The sequence below is a fragment of the Sciurus vulgaris genome (assembly GCF_902686455.1).
Source record: "Sciurus vulgaris genome assembly, chromosome: 2".
NCBI lineage: Eukaryota > Metazoa > Chordata > Mammalia > Rodentia > Sciuridae > Sciurus > Sciurus vulgaris.
This window is the reverse complement of record NC_136462.1, coordinates 147552468-147569028: the sequence shown is the minus strand read 5'-3', so window position 1 is coordinate 147569028 and position 16561 is coordinate 147552468. Positions and strand designations below refer to the sequence as shown.

At 43.1% G+C, this 16561-nt stretch overlaps 1 protein-coding gene across 1 annotated transcript in view; it reads right to left on the bottom strand.

The window, feature by feature from the left end:
* Positions 1-15683, bottom strand: part of ABHD2 (abhydrolase domain containing 2, acylglycerol lipase) — a 98072-nt gene extending 82389 nt beyond the window's left edge. Inside the window, exon 1 of the mRNA XM_079127515.1 lies at positions 15563-15683. The gene's annotated coding sequence lies outside the window, so the exon portion shown is untranslated. The remainder of the gene's footprint in view (positions 1-15562) is intronic.
* Positions 15684-16561: the final 878 nt, after the last annotated feature.

Genomic DNA, 16561 nt, shown 5'->3' with positions numbered 1-16561 from the left:
GCACAAAAGAAACTCACTAAAAATATCTGAAGCCTGAGTCACCGGTTCAATGTGAACATTTAATTGAACACTTTACATACCCTTAATCAAGTACAACAGAGAAGCCAGCCTCTCCCACTCCCAAAGAAACCTTGAGAAAGAATAGTACCTACGACTAAAAATGAACAAGGAAGGTTCTTAGGAAATCTCAAGCAGAACTGCGTTCTCTACCACTGAGAAACCAATCCATCCTAAGAATAAACAAAAAAGAACATAAGTAGGTGTTTCCTCTGAGAGTCTAGGATTTTCTAAGAGGACACATACCTAAATAGAGAAATCCAACAACTCTAAATATTGTTAAAACAACAACAACAACAACAAAAACCTATACTGTAATTGAATTCAGGAATATCAAAAGCAAACTCTCAGTTTACCAGAACTCAGTGAACTCAAGAATCTAGTTTACTGGAATTTTAAAAGATGGGTACAACCAAAGAAAAGTGCATCTATATGCACAAAAGAAACCTCCAGGGTATGTCCAAGGAACAGTCCAGATCCTTGGCTCTTCTGTATCTGCAAAGGAGCTTCCAGGAGGAGGAAACAGGGAGTGGGTGGGAGAGCAGGACCCCAGTGCCTGGTACAGCACTTGACTGAAGGACTACTGACTCCCAGGACCTCAGGAAGGCAGGCAAAAAAAGTTTCACCCAGATCTTATAGCTACCTTCAGTTAAAGATAAAATAAAAATGAGGTGTGCCCATTCCGGAGCATTCTGGTTTCCCAGTATTCCAGTGCCAGATCACCACAGAAATTGTCAAATACTTTTAGGCCTCTAAAGGAAGCATGAACATGTGCCGCCTATTATAATGCAGATGACCTTGCATTACACTACAGTCTCTGCCCCAGACCTACTCTGTCCACTCCCCCAGGTGGGGCAGGCCTGAGCTCACTTCCTCTCCCAGCTCAGGGGCTCTCTGGAGAGGAATTCTGCCAGCTGTGAGAGCAAAAGCTCCCCTCAGAGATCAACCACCAAGTCCTCTAACAAAAGGCTAGACAGAGGAAAAGTTCTAGCCTCCTCCTCCTTCCAAGACTGAAAGGAAGTTCTGGGGGCAAGAGCATACAGTGTGCACAGCATTTTAGGCATTCTTTACTTATTCCTGTTTTATAAATACCTCGGATGCTATGAGTAGAAACAGGATCTCCTGCCAGTTTGGAGCAGCAGGCTTGGAGGTCACATGGATTCCACTGTGACCAAGTCTTAGAAAACAAACGCTTACCAGCAAAGGCAGATAGATATGGAGGACTGATTTGTGCTCAGGTCTTTGGGCTAAAAATGAAGGAAAGGGTAGGAGAGCCACCCACCTGGTACTGACCAAGCCAGCCCCAACGCTGGACCTCCAGGGAGTCCCCATCCAACCTCTGCTATCACTCCTATTGATTTGGAGAGCTGAAAGAGTCTCAACCCAAATTTTAGGACACAGACCAAGTGGAAGGACCCAGAAATGCTAGATTCTGGAGGTCAGAGGAAGGAGGGGATCCCATGTGTGTTTCCGCACTACTTGCTTCCAATGACGTCTAGAATTAGTCTCTCCTTGAGCATGCTGTGTGTAGCTCTGGTTACTTGCCCTTTCTGGGAATGTTGAAGCTTAGCCTAAGACCCCACGTGGTTTAACTGGAAAACAAGCTTTAGAAACAGAGGACCTAGGTTTGAATCCTGGTTCTGCCAACTCATCTTGGGAATCATCTGAACTTCAAGAAATTTTATGTTTTCTTCTAAAAATGGGAGAGGGGAAGTTCCACTACAGGTTACTGATGGAAAGTTGATGAAATTATGTGGGTTAAAAAATGTTTTGATTTGTAAAATGTTTTGAACACTTCAGAGGAAAGCTGCCTTAGTAAATATTTTAAGATTAGGGAAAAAATTGTTAGTTTTAAAGCAACTGCTAGAGCATTTTTAACACAGAGGAGGATGGGAATTGGTCTCCAGGCAGTCCTGAGCTTGGCTTCATTAGCTCTCTGCACTGAGGATACTGAACGTTCTAGAAAAATAGAAATTCAAGAGGAAGCTCTTCAGGTTGATATATTTTAGGGTTTGCACTAAATGGGTTGCTTTTCCATTTAAAGAAGCAAGTAAAGAGACCGAAGTCCACACCCTTAAGTGTTCCTGTCTCCCCACGTCCAATACAAACACTCCACTGTTGTTCTGGGCCTCACTCCCTCCTGCCTCCCACTCTGTAAACAAATTTCCTCAGCCTTCTTTAAAGCCTGCGGGCAAGTCCACTGCCACCCTAGCCTACCAGCAGTTCCTCCTTTGTTTTTTTTCCAAACTTTGCCTGTAACAGGCAGGCTGTGCTCCAAGCCCACCTCTGTCTGCCTCCATGAAGTAAGACGCAGCATAGAGCAGGCACACCACAGAAAGCAGATGCTCAGCCACTCTGCTCTTGTCCCATCCCAGGAGCTTCCTCTCTGGGCTTTCCCAGTGCATAAATATTGCTGCCTCATCAGTTTCCTGGGAGGTGAGGGAGTGGCCATCAAGAAAGATGGTTTCATCAGAAGCAGGGCAGATGCTTCTCTACAACTCAAAAAGAAAATGGTGCCATTAACCAAAAATTAACTCACCTGCCTAAACTAGGAGCACCTTCATGGAGAAAGCAGTGGTTTGCAAATGAAAAGGACAAATCCACCGGGAAAAGTGTTAATACCACTGGGGGAGATGTTTAGCAAACTACATCCTTCCCCTTCTGACATTCCACCTTGCTCCCCACAGGTACCAAAGGCACTCCCTGCATTCTAACTTCTGTTTGGGCTATAAAAGTATAATACAAGGTCTCCACGACATAAGGTGGTGCACACCTGTAATTCCAGTGGCTTAGGAGGCTGAGGCAGGAGGATCCTGACTTCAAAGCCAGCCTCAGCAACTTAGAGGGGCCCTAAGCAACTCAGTGAGACCCTGTATCTAAATAAAATACAAAAAAGGACTGGGGATGTGGTTCAGTGGTTAAGCACCCCTGGGTGAAATTCCCAGTACAAAAAAAAAAAAAAACCCAAAACCAAGTCCTTTAGTACCAACTACAAATACTAGAGAAATTCAAAATAAGGAGGCAGAAAGAGGGAGGTCACAATTGGGGGACCACAGGAAAAGATAGGATAGAAGAGAACGTGAGAGGAGGGGTGGGTGTAGACATCAGGCAGGGTTCACAGCTGAGCCAAAGCAGAATGCTGGGCATTCAGAAGACAGGCAGGCAGGACAAGAGGGATGGGTCTGGGAGCAGGAACAATGAGTCATTGTGGATTGAAGCTTCAGTGCTTTGCTTAGGAGGGGAATTCCAGACGTTGGCCTGGAAGATGGTGCCACACATCTGCCACTGTGGTGTGTGTGCTGGGTTGTATGTGCAATGTTGTACATGTGAGGGGCTGATGTAAGCTTGTGGGTATAAGAAGCATTTACTTGGGCACATGTAAACAGACCCATGACTATGCAGGACAACCACTGTCATTCACCACCAGAGCAACACCACAAACACTTTATGGCATTCAACTAGTTTTTGCAACCTATTGAAACAATACAGGAACTTTTATTGGGGCTTATTTCCTCTAGCCACTAAAATCATCTTCACATTTTTTAAATACTCTATCACAACTAGAAAATTTGCCAGTCTCATCTCTACCTAAAAGTGATGATTCCCATTTCTTTAATCTCTACTGGGGATTCTCACTGATACCCTGCTAATTCAATCTCCATGTTTAAATTCTACACAAATTGAAATTTGGAGGGGTTGAGCACATGATAGACATCTGTAAATATTTACAGGCTGACTGAGTTTGTAGGGAAGGTATGAGCCTAAAGCATCTCCATCATGATTCCTGCAACAGAACTTCCTTACCAGATTATTCCATTAGGCTGAGAGGCGCAGGCCTCTAGGAGTAATTGCCACACCACTGTGCACTGACAGAACAGGGCAAGGTGACCCACGCTGTCAGCAGTCTTTGGTATTTTAAAGAACAATCATGAAGTTCAAGAAGATAATTTTCCATCCAAAATGAAAGTTTTCCACTTTCCATCACTCAGAGGAGCTACTGTCTAGCGCCATGTTGCTTCCACACTTTTCTGTTTGTCTAATAAATATCTTACCAGGCTGAAAATTATAAATCTACTTCAGAAACTACTGTCTTACAAATAAAGAAAAAAGAAAGCAACAATAGGTTGTTCTAGATAGCAGAAGGAAGGAAAGGCCCCAAAAGGGACAAGAGACGGAAACCTATCCTTTGGTTATTGGCATTCAGATAAATACCATTAGAAGACACATGATTTTGGCTACTCAGTCCAAACAAGTAATGAAATAAAATTGCCTAGGGCATTTCCCAACTGACATGAGCTTATTTGGTCCAGAAAATATAAATTTGAATAGCATAAATCCTAGGTTACCCTAGACCAAGATGCTATGAATTATAAAAATAGGGTTCCTTCTTAACACCTAAGGGAAACAGAAAAATCCTTTGTCAAATGTCTGTGGTATTCTGAAAACAAACCTATGTAAAGAAGTCAACTGGTGTCACAAAGACTTGTGCTTTATTGAGAGGTTTCCTCTGGTGTGCACTAATGGCAGGGTACAGAGGTTCCTTGCAGGGGCACACAATCTGGCCCACGCTGCAGCTATACTACATACTAGTTGTGTAACTGGGCAAATTCCTTAACCCTGGTACCTCTCTTTCCTTACTCATTCAGTGGGGATAATAAGACCTTCCTTGAAGAGTCACTGTGAGGCAAAAATGAGGTAGAGTAGGTCAAGCACGCTACACCAGAGCATCCTGCTATTACATAAAAATTAAAAACACAAAGACAATGCGAATTTGGTAGTGGTGTGCTTGCCAAGGAAGATGAAGGGGCTCACTCCATTCACCAAGGATGGAAAATCCCAGTCCAGAGCCAGATATCTGGGTAGTCTGGTCTCCATCCTGCCTCTGAGCAGACACTACCAACCCCAACTTAACCATCTTCTACAGGTAACATCTGGACCATGCATGTACATATTCCTTCCCCCATTCCAGACCATTAGCCACTCTCAGCACCCCAAGTTCAGGGATCAAAGACTTATCCTGGGGTCTAGTATTGTTGTTTGGCTCTGACATCATTATCTTTAACTTACCATATCTTTAAATAAAGAGACAGAACTAGATGGTAATAAAATCTCCTATTTATGTCATTCTACAGCTTATCAAGTAAGTGATTTTAAAGCATTACCTCACTTACTCCTCAGACATGTCACAAAATGAATTTGTGTTGACAGTGGAGACCAAGTACATAATTTACTACTTACAAAGTGTTTCCTCAGACATTACCTCATATGGTACTCACAACAGCCTTGTGAATTATTGTGACTGTAAACAAGGAAACTGAGGTACTCCCTGTGCCAGGCCCTGAATAAGCCTCTACAAACAGAGAGGGGAAGATACCTATCGATGTCAGAGAACTTTTGGAGAGCCAGATGGATCTCACCACTTCAGACCCCTCATCAGAAGCTCTGTAAGCCCTCTCCCAACAGAGAGAAAAAAAAAAAAAAAATTATACTCCTCTTAGAAGCTCTCTGGTAACAAAGTTAAGATGTCTCTTGCAATTTCAATGCAATGTCCAGTTTGCTATGTAGAGTCAATAATAATCACTGATGGATGATATTCACGATAGACTGAGGGAAAGGGATTGTTTTCTAAATTGGAAAAAACATCCCTGGCTATAATTTACTGGGCATTTTCCATCATCTCACCATTTAGAAGGATATGTTTTTCAATGTCATTGACAAGAATGAATGAGCACTTTATTTACATGATCAGAATAGAGGAAGGAACTGCAGCTAGGGAATTTGGAATCTGAGAGGCTAAAGTCTACAGTGTGATGCTGGTCACACAGGGAGCTTAGCATTCATTCAAAGAAAGCCTCCGTGGTCCAAGTGTGGCCGATGGTGGGGCATAAGATGTCCAGGTCCCAGTGAAGATCTTGAAAGCTGAGGCCTAGTGCACTATCCAGCAGAGAAAGGGCTCTGTAAATCTTTGCAAAACATGAAAATAATCAGCATTGCCCAGCTCTGAAGACTCTAGTGCAATCACATCATACTAGGAATATTGTGGTTTCCTCAACTTTTAGAAAGTGTTTCACAATTGGATACATGACCAAAGTTTAAAAAGGATGCCAAATCACACATGTAGAGATTTGCTAAGATTCATCATTCCACATTAATGGAATAAAAAAGGGAGCAGAAAAACATGTGCAATATGCTACTAGTTATATAAAAAAACAGAAAGAAAAAGGATATATATGCAAACACACATTTGAGGGGCTATGCATAAAATACTTCTAGAAAAAAATATACAAGGCACTAGTGACATTGACTGCTTCTGGGGAAAAAGATTTCACCCTCCTTATCAGGTGTTATCAGTTGATTGTTATGTCATGTGAATGTATTGCCTATTCAAAAGTAAATAAATCTCTTTACGAGACAAAATACTCAGTTTCTTCCAATAAATTACTGATAGCTGGGCTGGGGTTGTGGTTCAGTGGAAGAGTGCTTGCCTAGCAGGTGTGAGGCACTGGGTTTGATCCTCAGCCCCGCATATAAATATATAAAATAAAGGTCCATCGACAACTAATAAAAATAAATAAATAAATAATTTTTTAAAAATTATTGATGGCAGAGTGGAGAAAAGCAAAGGAAGGGGACCTGTAGTTTACACGCACAATGTGTGATTCTTATCTGAATCCTGATTCAAAAAAATTAAACTTAAGATAAACACATAACATTTTTAGACAACTGAAAATTTTAACAGTGATTTAAATACTGGATAATAAAGGAATTATTGTTAATTTAAAAAATGTAATAATAAATGTTTCATAAAGGAGTCTGTAATCTTTAAGAGATGCCATGGAAATATTTATACATGCAACTATACCATGTTTAGGATCTACTGCAAAATAAATGTGGGTTGACGGATGTGGCTAAGAGAACAGAGGAAACTCAACTGGTCATGAATTAAAGCTGATGATGGGCAAAAGGGGCACGGGGGCTTACTGTTTAATTCAGTCTTCTGTATAATTTTAAAATTCTCACAATAAGCTAAGTGCAGTGTCACACACCTGTAATCCCAGCAGCTCAGGATGCTGAGGCAGGAGGACTGCAAGTTCAAAGCCAGCCTCAGCAAAGTAGCAAGACCCTGTTTCAAAAAACAAAATAAGGGGGATGGATGTGGCTCAGTGGTTAGGTGCCCCTGGGTTCAATCCCTAGAACAAAAAAAAAAAATATATCCTCATAGTAAGTGAATGGATGATTATTTAACAGCAGGATAAATAGACTTGGTAGCCACTGAGGTCCAAGCTCACCCCTTTTTTTTTTTTTTTTTTTTGCTGTGCTGGGGATTGAATTCAGGGCCTTGTGCTTGCAAGGCAAGCACTGTACCAACTGAGCTATATCCCCAGCCCTCACCCTAACTTTTGACTGCAGTCAAACCACCACCGTCCCTGAGTTATGAGTCACTTGTGGCAAATAAACTTTGGGCAACTGTCAACTCTCATTCTAATATGTGTTTAGGTCATGCAAATATCAATAAGAGAACTTTATCATTCACTTCAAAAATAAATATATGATAAGAACCAAAGGAATTACTTTGGGAAGGGTTCCTTTTCATTAGTGTGAACAATAAATGCTGGCTGCATACATACAAAGGTGTGACAACTTGTACCTGCTCTCTTGTAAAGCATCTTCCCCAGACCTATACATAATCTGTGCTGCTCTCCTTAGGAGTGTTTCCCAAATTTTCCAAATCACTTTACCACTTTCAAAGTCTGAGCAAACAAGATCTCACTAAGGCAAAAACCTAATGATGTCAACCGATTCTTCATTTCAATTCAACGCATATTTCTACATTGTTCAACACATGGAAAGGAGCCATGCATGATGCAAATAAGACTTCTGTCCTCTTCACAGAGCTTAGATTCCTGCACTGGGGTCTTTCAAATTTAGGTGCTAAATGGCCCCTGCTAAGGGGAAAAACTAACCTTGTCAAAACTTCTTTATTAAATTACTCTGTATTTGATTCTTTTTTTAAAATGGGCATTTTTTCAAGTTGTTGATGGACCTTTATTTATTTATTTATATGCGGTGCTGAGAATCAAAAACAGTGCCTCACACCCTCTAAGGACCACTGAGTCACAGCCCCAGCCCTGTATTTGATTCTTAAATTTAAATTGAATTATTTTCATCCAATTATTATTTATCACATTATTTCTTAAACTGTATAAGCCTAAAAAGCAACATAAACTTCTTTTAGTACTTTTAGAATTATGGAGACCAGAGCACATTCACAAATAACTAAAATGACTCGAGCAGTAAATTCAGATGAAATACATTAATGCAATGAGACTGACACCATTTTTCAGGCCTGAAATGCCTGCCAACATTATGCAGTGTCAGTGTGGTCCCGCCTGCTCCTGGGCAGGTCCTAGGAGAGCCGACAATACACCTGACACAGGTGTGACGACTCCATTCTCATGTCACCTTTCTCAGCTGGTACAGCTGCTGCGGCCTTCATCCCAACAGTGCTCTGAGCTATCATCGGCTTCACTGAATGCTATTGCCTCTTTTCTTTACTAAGTCCATCTCTGGATCTTTCTCTATACTAGGGTTTACATGGCTCCAATTCATCAGGAATTCATAAACAAATGCGGGGCACTGAGGCTGTGAGGGTGGACTAATATAATTAGATATTCCAATTTTCTAGGATAGGACTTGAAAATATGTCCAATTATCATTAACATGAAACCAAAAATCTTCATCTAATGGAAATTCAAGGAACCTCAAGAACATATCCTGGAGCTGGGTGTGTTGGCACACGCCTGTAATCCCAGTGAATCCGGAGGCTGAGGTAGGAGGATCACAAGTTTGAAACCAGCCCCAGCAACTTAGTGAGACCCTGTCTCAAAATAAAAATATAAAAGGGCTGGGGATGTGGCTCAGTGGTCAAGCACCCTTGGGGTTCAATTCCTGGTACTAAAAAACACAAAAAGCAAAAAAAATTTAAAAAATAAAACACAAACCATATTCTGGACTCTGGTTTGGGGAACTCTTAACACAAAGTGAGTGAGCTACAGGAGGTGACAGCATTACAGGAAGAGCACACAGTGCCAGGGACCTGGATGACAAGTCACACTTAATCTCAGAAACGATCTGCACCATCACCTGACATGCTAAATCATAAGTTTTATTGGTTTTTACTTGCTTCAAAAGAACCCACCTGTAAACATGGCTGAAGGGCCTTACTTAATTCCAGTGAGTTGCTGAGGTCCCTCCTCAGCCTCCTCCCACTCCTTAGTCCTACAACGTAACACTTCACACATGAACGACCAGAACAATTCCCAATATTAGTTCATATCAATAAGAGATGCTATAACTGCATATCAACATTGTAGGGTCTGCACCACCCAAAACATTAGACAAAACCCCCACTGCGTGATGGATGCCCCTGGAGGGTTGGCTGGACTAAGTGAGTGGGCTGACTTCCTAGCAAGACACTAGCAGGTATTAAGGAAACTGAAAAACCAGAACTGCTCCTTGAATAAAATCTTCTACTTCAGGCCTTCCCAAATGCCACAGTTCAATGGCCATTAACTCAAATTTTTTATTAAGCTACTTGTGATCTGTTTTGAAGGTGCTCTTTATCCTAAGATACAGACCTCCTGATGTTTTTTTGTGGTGGGAGGTGGTTCCTGGAGGTCTAACCCAGGGACACTTTACCACTGAGCTACATCCCCAACCCTATTTTGAGACAGGGCCTTACTAAATTGGGGAGGCTGGCCTCAAACTTGCTATCCTCCTCTTTTAGCCTCCTGAGTCTCTGGGATTACAGACATGTGCCAGGTGCCCAGCTCTTCTGACATTTTTAATGCAAAAATACTTCTTTCTAAGTAAAATGGTGATGAACAGAGATGTCAGGGTCTTTGTATTGCCATATTTGTAAAAAAATGAAATTTTTGGCAATCCTCTGTTGGACTTCCTGATTTTTGTTCTTCACTGCCTGTGGCTAAGTAAACTTAAATCCATGCCTACAGTGATTGTACACAGATGCAGCAACTTTTTAAAGCTTTATCTATCTCTTTTATCCAGGCAAGACTGGAAAATGTTTAACTGATAACACTCCCTCTCTCTTCTCACACTACATAACACAGTATCTGCAGAACAACTGAAGGATAACATGGATGCCAATGAGCAAAGACCAGGAAATAAAGTCTCTAGATTAGCCTGGCTGACTAACATCTTGAACATTCAATTTCAAGGTGATTTAAATCAGACTTGGAGGTAAATAAAAGCAAGATAAAAGTTAAGGTACTTTCAAAGAAAAGAGAAAACAAAAGGCAAAATCTGGAAACCACAGAAGACTATAAGGCCATATTTAAATCAGTGTGGTTATTTAAAACAAACATAACTACAGAAAATTCAAATATGAAGAACTGAAAACTCACTTCTTAGATTCAGAACCAGTTAAAGACTTTGCTAGCAAAGCTGGTTCAGATTAGACCTTGGAAGTGGTCAAGTGATTTGGAGATCCTTGAAAATATTGCCAAGGACAACAAAAATCAGATATGGGTTTGGGAAAGACGCTTCACAGAGGAGCAGTGCAAGAGCTGGTAATTTACCTGGGCACTTAATAACACTCCCCAAACGGGAAGTCCTGTGATGAAGGGCAAGGTTCCTTTCTGACACCCAAAGGTGAAGACAAACACTGTGAATGCTGCAGTGCAGGATACAGGATCAGACACAATAGAGATGCTGGACATGTGCGTTAGGGAGGCCAAGGGACTTCTCTGGAGACCAGAGAGAAAACAGAAAACTTTCCCTGGCAATTCCAGTACATTCTGCCCAGAGGTCAAGGTGGAGGCCTCAAGGTCTAATGCATTCCTCTTTCTCCAACACCCCAGTTCCCCCTTCATGGGGTGACCTTGAGGAGAAGCCTTCTACCTCGCCCTGCCTATTCTCAGGCTTAGGGCTACAGAACACAGAGAAGAAAAATATTTGCTCCCAACTCATCACAAAATGCTTTAAGATCTCCAGAGGAAGCTGCGACCAAAATAAGACGGGTTCTTAGCAGCCTCAGAAGCAGAAAACAGACATCTCAAATAAATAGCCTTCATAAAAAAGCGACGTGGAAGCTCTTTTCATACTGCCCAGAAATATTAAGTGAACAAAAACAGGGCTCCAAATAGCAAGCATGTAGTGCACTACCATTTGTGTAAAAAGAATGGGGTGTTCGGAATATCCAAAGTGAACCTGCACTAGATGTATAAAATGTATTAGATGTGCATGGACTATCTCTGGAGGATGAAGAAATTAGTACTACTGTTTTCCTCTGAAGAATAAACACGTGGCAGGGATCAGGGTGGACTGAGACATATTTACTATACAACTTTTTGTGCCTTTCAAATATTTTTTTCATCATATACATATTTTTTAAAACACAAAAGTTGAATTAAAAACATTAAAAATTGTTTTAAATTTAAATAAAATCAATTTAAGAACGAAATAGTCTTTTTGCAACAAAGCAAATACTCCCTTTAATCTGGTTAACTGTGTTCCTGTCCCACACCAGATGCTCAACTTGTTGAACTTAATGAACTGCTACTTGAAGACAACAAAAGAATCAGAAACCTGGCAAACCCAAGGCCATCCATGTTCCAATTCTCTAATCAACTCTTTACCTGTCAGCTACTTAACTACTCAACAGAACAGAGAATGGGTCCATGTGGAATAAGCCCTTCACCCACCTGGGTCCACACGTCCTGGGTAACAGCAGGGCTCCTCATCTGTCCACACCAGCCATTTTATAAACAGAAAATATTTAATTCCCCAAATAATGCCATGGAACCAAGACAACAAAAGTATACATGTGCGGATATAAAAATGACCCTTAAGGGAAATAATATCACCATCTATATGCTATCAATAAAGAAATGGGGCCTGGGGATGTGGCTCAGTGACAGAGTGCTTGCCCAGCATGCATGAGGTCCTGGGTTCAATCCCCAGCACCACCAAAAAAAAAAAAAAAATGGAAGCACAGGGGTTAAAAATGGCCTTAATCATGCACTGGTCAAAAACGCTGGACCATGAAAAGCTGCTGTAAAATCATAACACCAAACCACATCAAGAGACTTTGCACTTCTAGTGCTCTGTTCCTGGGGACAGCTCAGTCCAACATGAAACAGGAAGGCTAGAACACCTCATGTCCATGTCATCTACATTCTTAAACTGGTCAAGGAGGGTTCAAAACCCATCATCCAATAAAAATAAGAATATTGTAAGCCAGAATTTTGCCACAGGGAACTCCATTATATCGGAAGTGTCTCTCTTGCCAGGGCTTTTCACACTGTGGGATTTTAGGCCAAACACTAAGAGAGATTCTTCCTGTCTTCCATAGGAAATTGTCCTGTACTCTGGGCAGGAAGGAGTTCTGGGCAAGAGCGGTGGGAGCCCACTGTAGTTTGTGTGGGTCTGCCAAAGATCATTAGGAGAAAGGTATTAGTGAATGAATCAAGGAATAAGGTGAATGAGAAGCCCTTCCACAGCGATGTCGTGAGAAAAGAGCAAGATAGAAAGTGCCCATATAGTGGCACCTATATCACCTAAACAAAAAAACCAAAGCTCAAGAAAAAGAAAGGAAAAGAAAGTGCTAATCAATGGGTTTTGTCAAGAAAACAGGTCAAAACAGAGAAGACAAAAACCAAAGGGGAATGGATTTCTGGGGAAAAAAAATTTAAAAACAAGGTGACAGATATCTTTCCTTTAAAAGTAAATGGGCTGGCAAACTGAGTGTACCCATCTGTCAAAACCATGAAGACAGAGAAAACAAAAGTGAAAGTAAAAAGAGACTGAAATAAGAGTGAAAAGACCACTGATTGAATTTGCCCTCTAGTTAATTTCAAGTCCTTGAAAAGAACAGGAAAAATGCAGATAAACCAGTGAACAAGCTACATTACCATCAAGATTCAGTCACATACTTCTGTCTCTGCCAGGCCACACAGGTGCTGCTGCTGCTCCCCCTACTCAAATGACTAAGGAACTTGGTTAAATGTATTTGACACATGATCCCTGAACTTCTGAAAAGCACTTAATACAGTAGCTCATGAAATCTTAATCTAAAAATGTTCATCCATTTATAATCAAGCTGCATCACACCGACAGCCAGGGTGGAAGGCTGAACAGAGGGAATACATATGTGGAAGGACACCCTGGAGATTGCAATCATCAGGGACTTTGTTTACCACTTTGAGAGATTCCCTCCCACCCCCTTTAAAGATAATAAAATTTGACATCTAAGAAGAGTGTAATTACATGAGAAAAACTGAATTATCTGATTCAATGAAAGAAAACCAAGTAAGATAAAAATGCGATGGGACTTGGAAACCCCTGCAGATGTCTATGCTAAAATGAAATTTGGAATATATTTAATGAATCAAGGGTGGGGGGGTTGGAATTAGCTCCTGATAGAAAATATTTGGTGGTAGATATGCAGAAAAATTGTACAAAGGGACATCAAAACATTCTATTTAGCAAATCTATAGTACCTACTATGTGTCAGGCACTGTTCTAAATGTTTCCAATATATAAGTCATGCACTTTTAAAAACAATCTTCTGGGCTGGGGATATAGCTCAGTTGGTAGAGTGCTTGCCTTGCAAGCACTAAGGCCCTGGGTTCAAATCCCCAGCACCACAAAAAAAAAAAAAAAAAAAAAAAAAAAGACCCTGGGTTCAATCCCCAGCAAAAAAAAAAAAAAAAAAAAAAAAAAAACAATCTTTCTTGTTTCTCAGGTGAGGAAACAGGCACAGAGAGGTTAAGGAACAAAGTCACACAGCTACTAAGAGGCAAGGCTAAGATTCAAGCCCAGGCACTCAGCCACCAGATCTGTGCTCACCAGATCTGTGCTCCTAATCTCTCTGGTCTCCCCTAGAACTTAAACAGAGAATGAGAGAACCAGGCTAGGAATGAAATGCAAGTCATGCACTAGCCAGGGCCAATAGATCAACCCTTAGTCATGGCTCTGTGATGACCAGCCAGCCAGGTGCCTGCCTCAGGCCTCAGTTTCCTCATCAGCACACTGAGGAGACTGAATTAGATGAGCTCTTAGGTGCCTTTAGCTCTAAAACATCAAGTTCATGCTGATAATCAGCAATATGTGGACTAATGTATTTTCTGGTTGGCTATTCAACCAAATTCATTCTCAAACAGGGGCAAGTTTTATAAGATTCTTCCTCTGCCTCTTGACCTTCAGATGATTATATCCTCTCTATTCAGGCAACTGACAGAAGGTAGTAAAGGGGCAAAATAGATGGTTTGTCTTTTAGACTCTGCTTAATATGGTTATAACCAAATTGCCCATGAAAAGCTCTGGGAACAGATCATGTTGACTCTGCCAGACCTGCAATCTCCAGGTCCCTTCCTAAGCCGGTTCTTGGAAGCTGCCTCTGGATTTGGTTACTGGAATGCAGGTGAAACTGACAAACTGGAGGTGGAGCAACCAAAAGAGAGACTGAATTCATAATAGTTCAAATTAAGGAGTTTCATAGTGGAGAAATAAACCATTTGGTTATTTATCTTTGGGTAAATCTCTTCATATAATCCATTTTCTTTGCTTATACCAACACTTGAGAGCTGAAACCTCAAAATTCATTATGGGTAAATTCAACACCCACTTTGATCCTACTGGACCCCCAGAAATATCCTCAATCTAGGCATTAAATGTCAGCCATAGTGCATCTGTGGATGGAGAGAGTCCTTACAGATGGATCATGCAATGCTCCCTCGGGAGTCCTTCCTAAACATCCCTGACAGGTGGCTGTCATCCGGCCTCTGCCTGGACACTTACAAGGTCGAGGGGCTGGTTGCCTGGTCTGGCAGGCTGCCTCCAGCGCTGCTGGACAGCTCTCATTGTGGGGAAAAACCACGAAAAGCCTAGAACAGAGACCCGCGTGGGGTCAAGCTCAATAAGTACACCTCCAAGTGGGTCAAAAACTGCCTCCCTAGAACTTGAACCCATTGGTCCTGGGTGCGCCCCGCGATACCCAAATGCAGAGGCCCCCTCGAATGTCAGCGGCTGTAAACAGGTCCCCCAGTTCTCTCCTTCCAGGTTCGGATCCGGGACCTTCTTCACCAAGTGTGGACAGCAAACCTTTCTCCATCTCCCTCAGGCCCCAAGAGTGCGCATCGATGGGACGGCAGCCAGGAGGCCGCGGTCTGAGTTGTCCCCAGCCTCGGTTCTCCGAGCAGGAGGGGACAAAGGACCTTCCGGAAGGCGTATCCCTCCGTGGTCCTGGTTGTCTCCGCCACTGGGAAAGCCGGCCCTGGGGACCGCCGCGGTGCCAGATGGCGGGACCCCTGCGGCGCTAAATGACAGGACCGCGAGGATCCGCGAGGATCCCCGAGGATCCGGGGCGCTCAGGCTGCGGCGCGAAGGGCCGAGCCACACTGGGAACCGCGGGGCCGGGGATGTTGGCCCGACCGCACCAGGGCGCGATCCCGGCTCCGCGAAGCTCGCTAGGTTGTGGCTTTACCTGCGCGAGGTTGACTACGGCGGCCCAGCTCTCCCCGAGTCCGGCTCCCGCAGCTCCGCCGCTGCCGGCTGCGCTCATGGAAATGCAGCCGGAACCCCTGGCCAGTGCAGCTCCCGCCGCTACCGGCCCCGCCCAAGCAACTGCCGCCACGCCCCTGACTACCGCCTCTGCCACGCCTCCAGCTACAGGAGCCCGCCTGTTCATTGGGTAGCTCAGCTGCTACTCTGCTTGCCCAACGCGCTCATTGCACCTCATTGGTAGCCCATTGGTCAGTGGAGCTGCTTCTCAGAGTGGAGGCGGGGGTCCTTAGTGAAGAGCTCTTTGACTATTGGTTACTTTTGACGTCTTTGGCCCGTGGGCCAAGACGCTGCTGGGTAAGGCCCGCCCGGAGGGGGCTTGGAAAAGGGAGCTCGGCTAGAAGATGGGTGGTGTTTGATGTTGATTAGGGTGGGGTGAAGAGAGGGGGCGATTGTGACCGCAAGCTAGTTTGGGAGTCTAGGTAAGGTCTAGTGTCATCTGAGGATGAGAGGAGAAAGGTCGGCTGGTAGCTTAGCTACGGGGTTCTGGTGGGACCAGGCAGACCGACTGATCACCTGTAACCCAGAATTCAGGGGTCGAAATTTGGAATCATAATCCAGGAGAGAGGAGGGAAGGCAATGAGTCGCCCAACCAGAAGGAGATGAAAGGATGTGGAGGCAGAGGCCTCTGGGGATAGGGGATGGGGACAGGAATCTGAGGGGCCGGTTTGGACCTCAGTTATCCTTTCAGACCTTAACCAACCCCTTGCCAGTAGGAGGCCTCTTGGAAGAATGTAGCCTTTAAGGTCTGATAGAGAATTGAAGTGGTACTAGAGTGTGGGCTTGGGCAAGTCACTTAACCTTTCTGCGTTCTCCCTGATTTCTTCATTTGGCAAGTGGGGGTAGCACTAGTAGTTGATGACAGGATTAACTAACCCTGGTAAACATTAACAGTGCCTAGCATTCACTAGGCATTCATCAG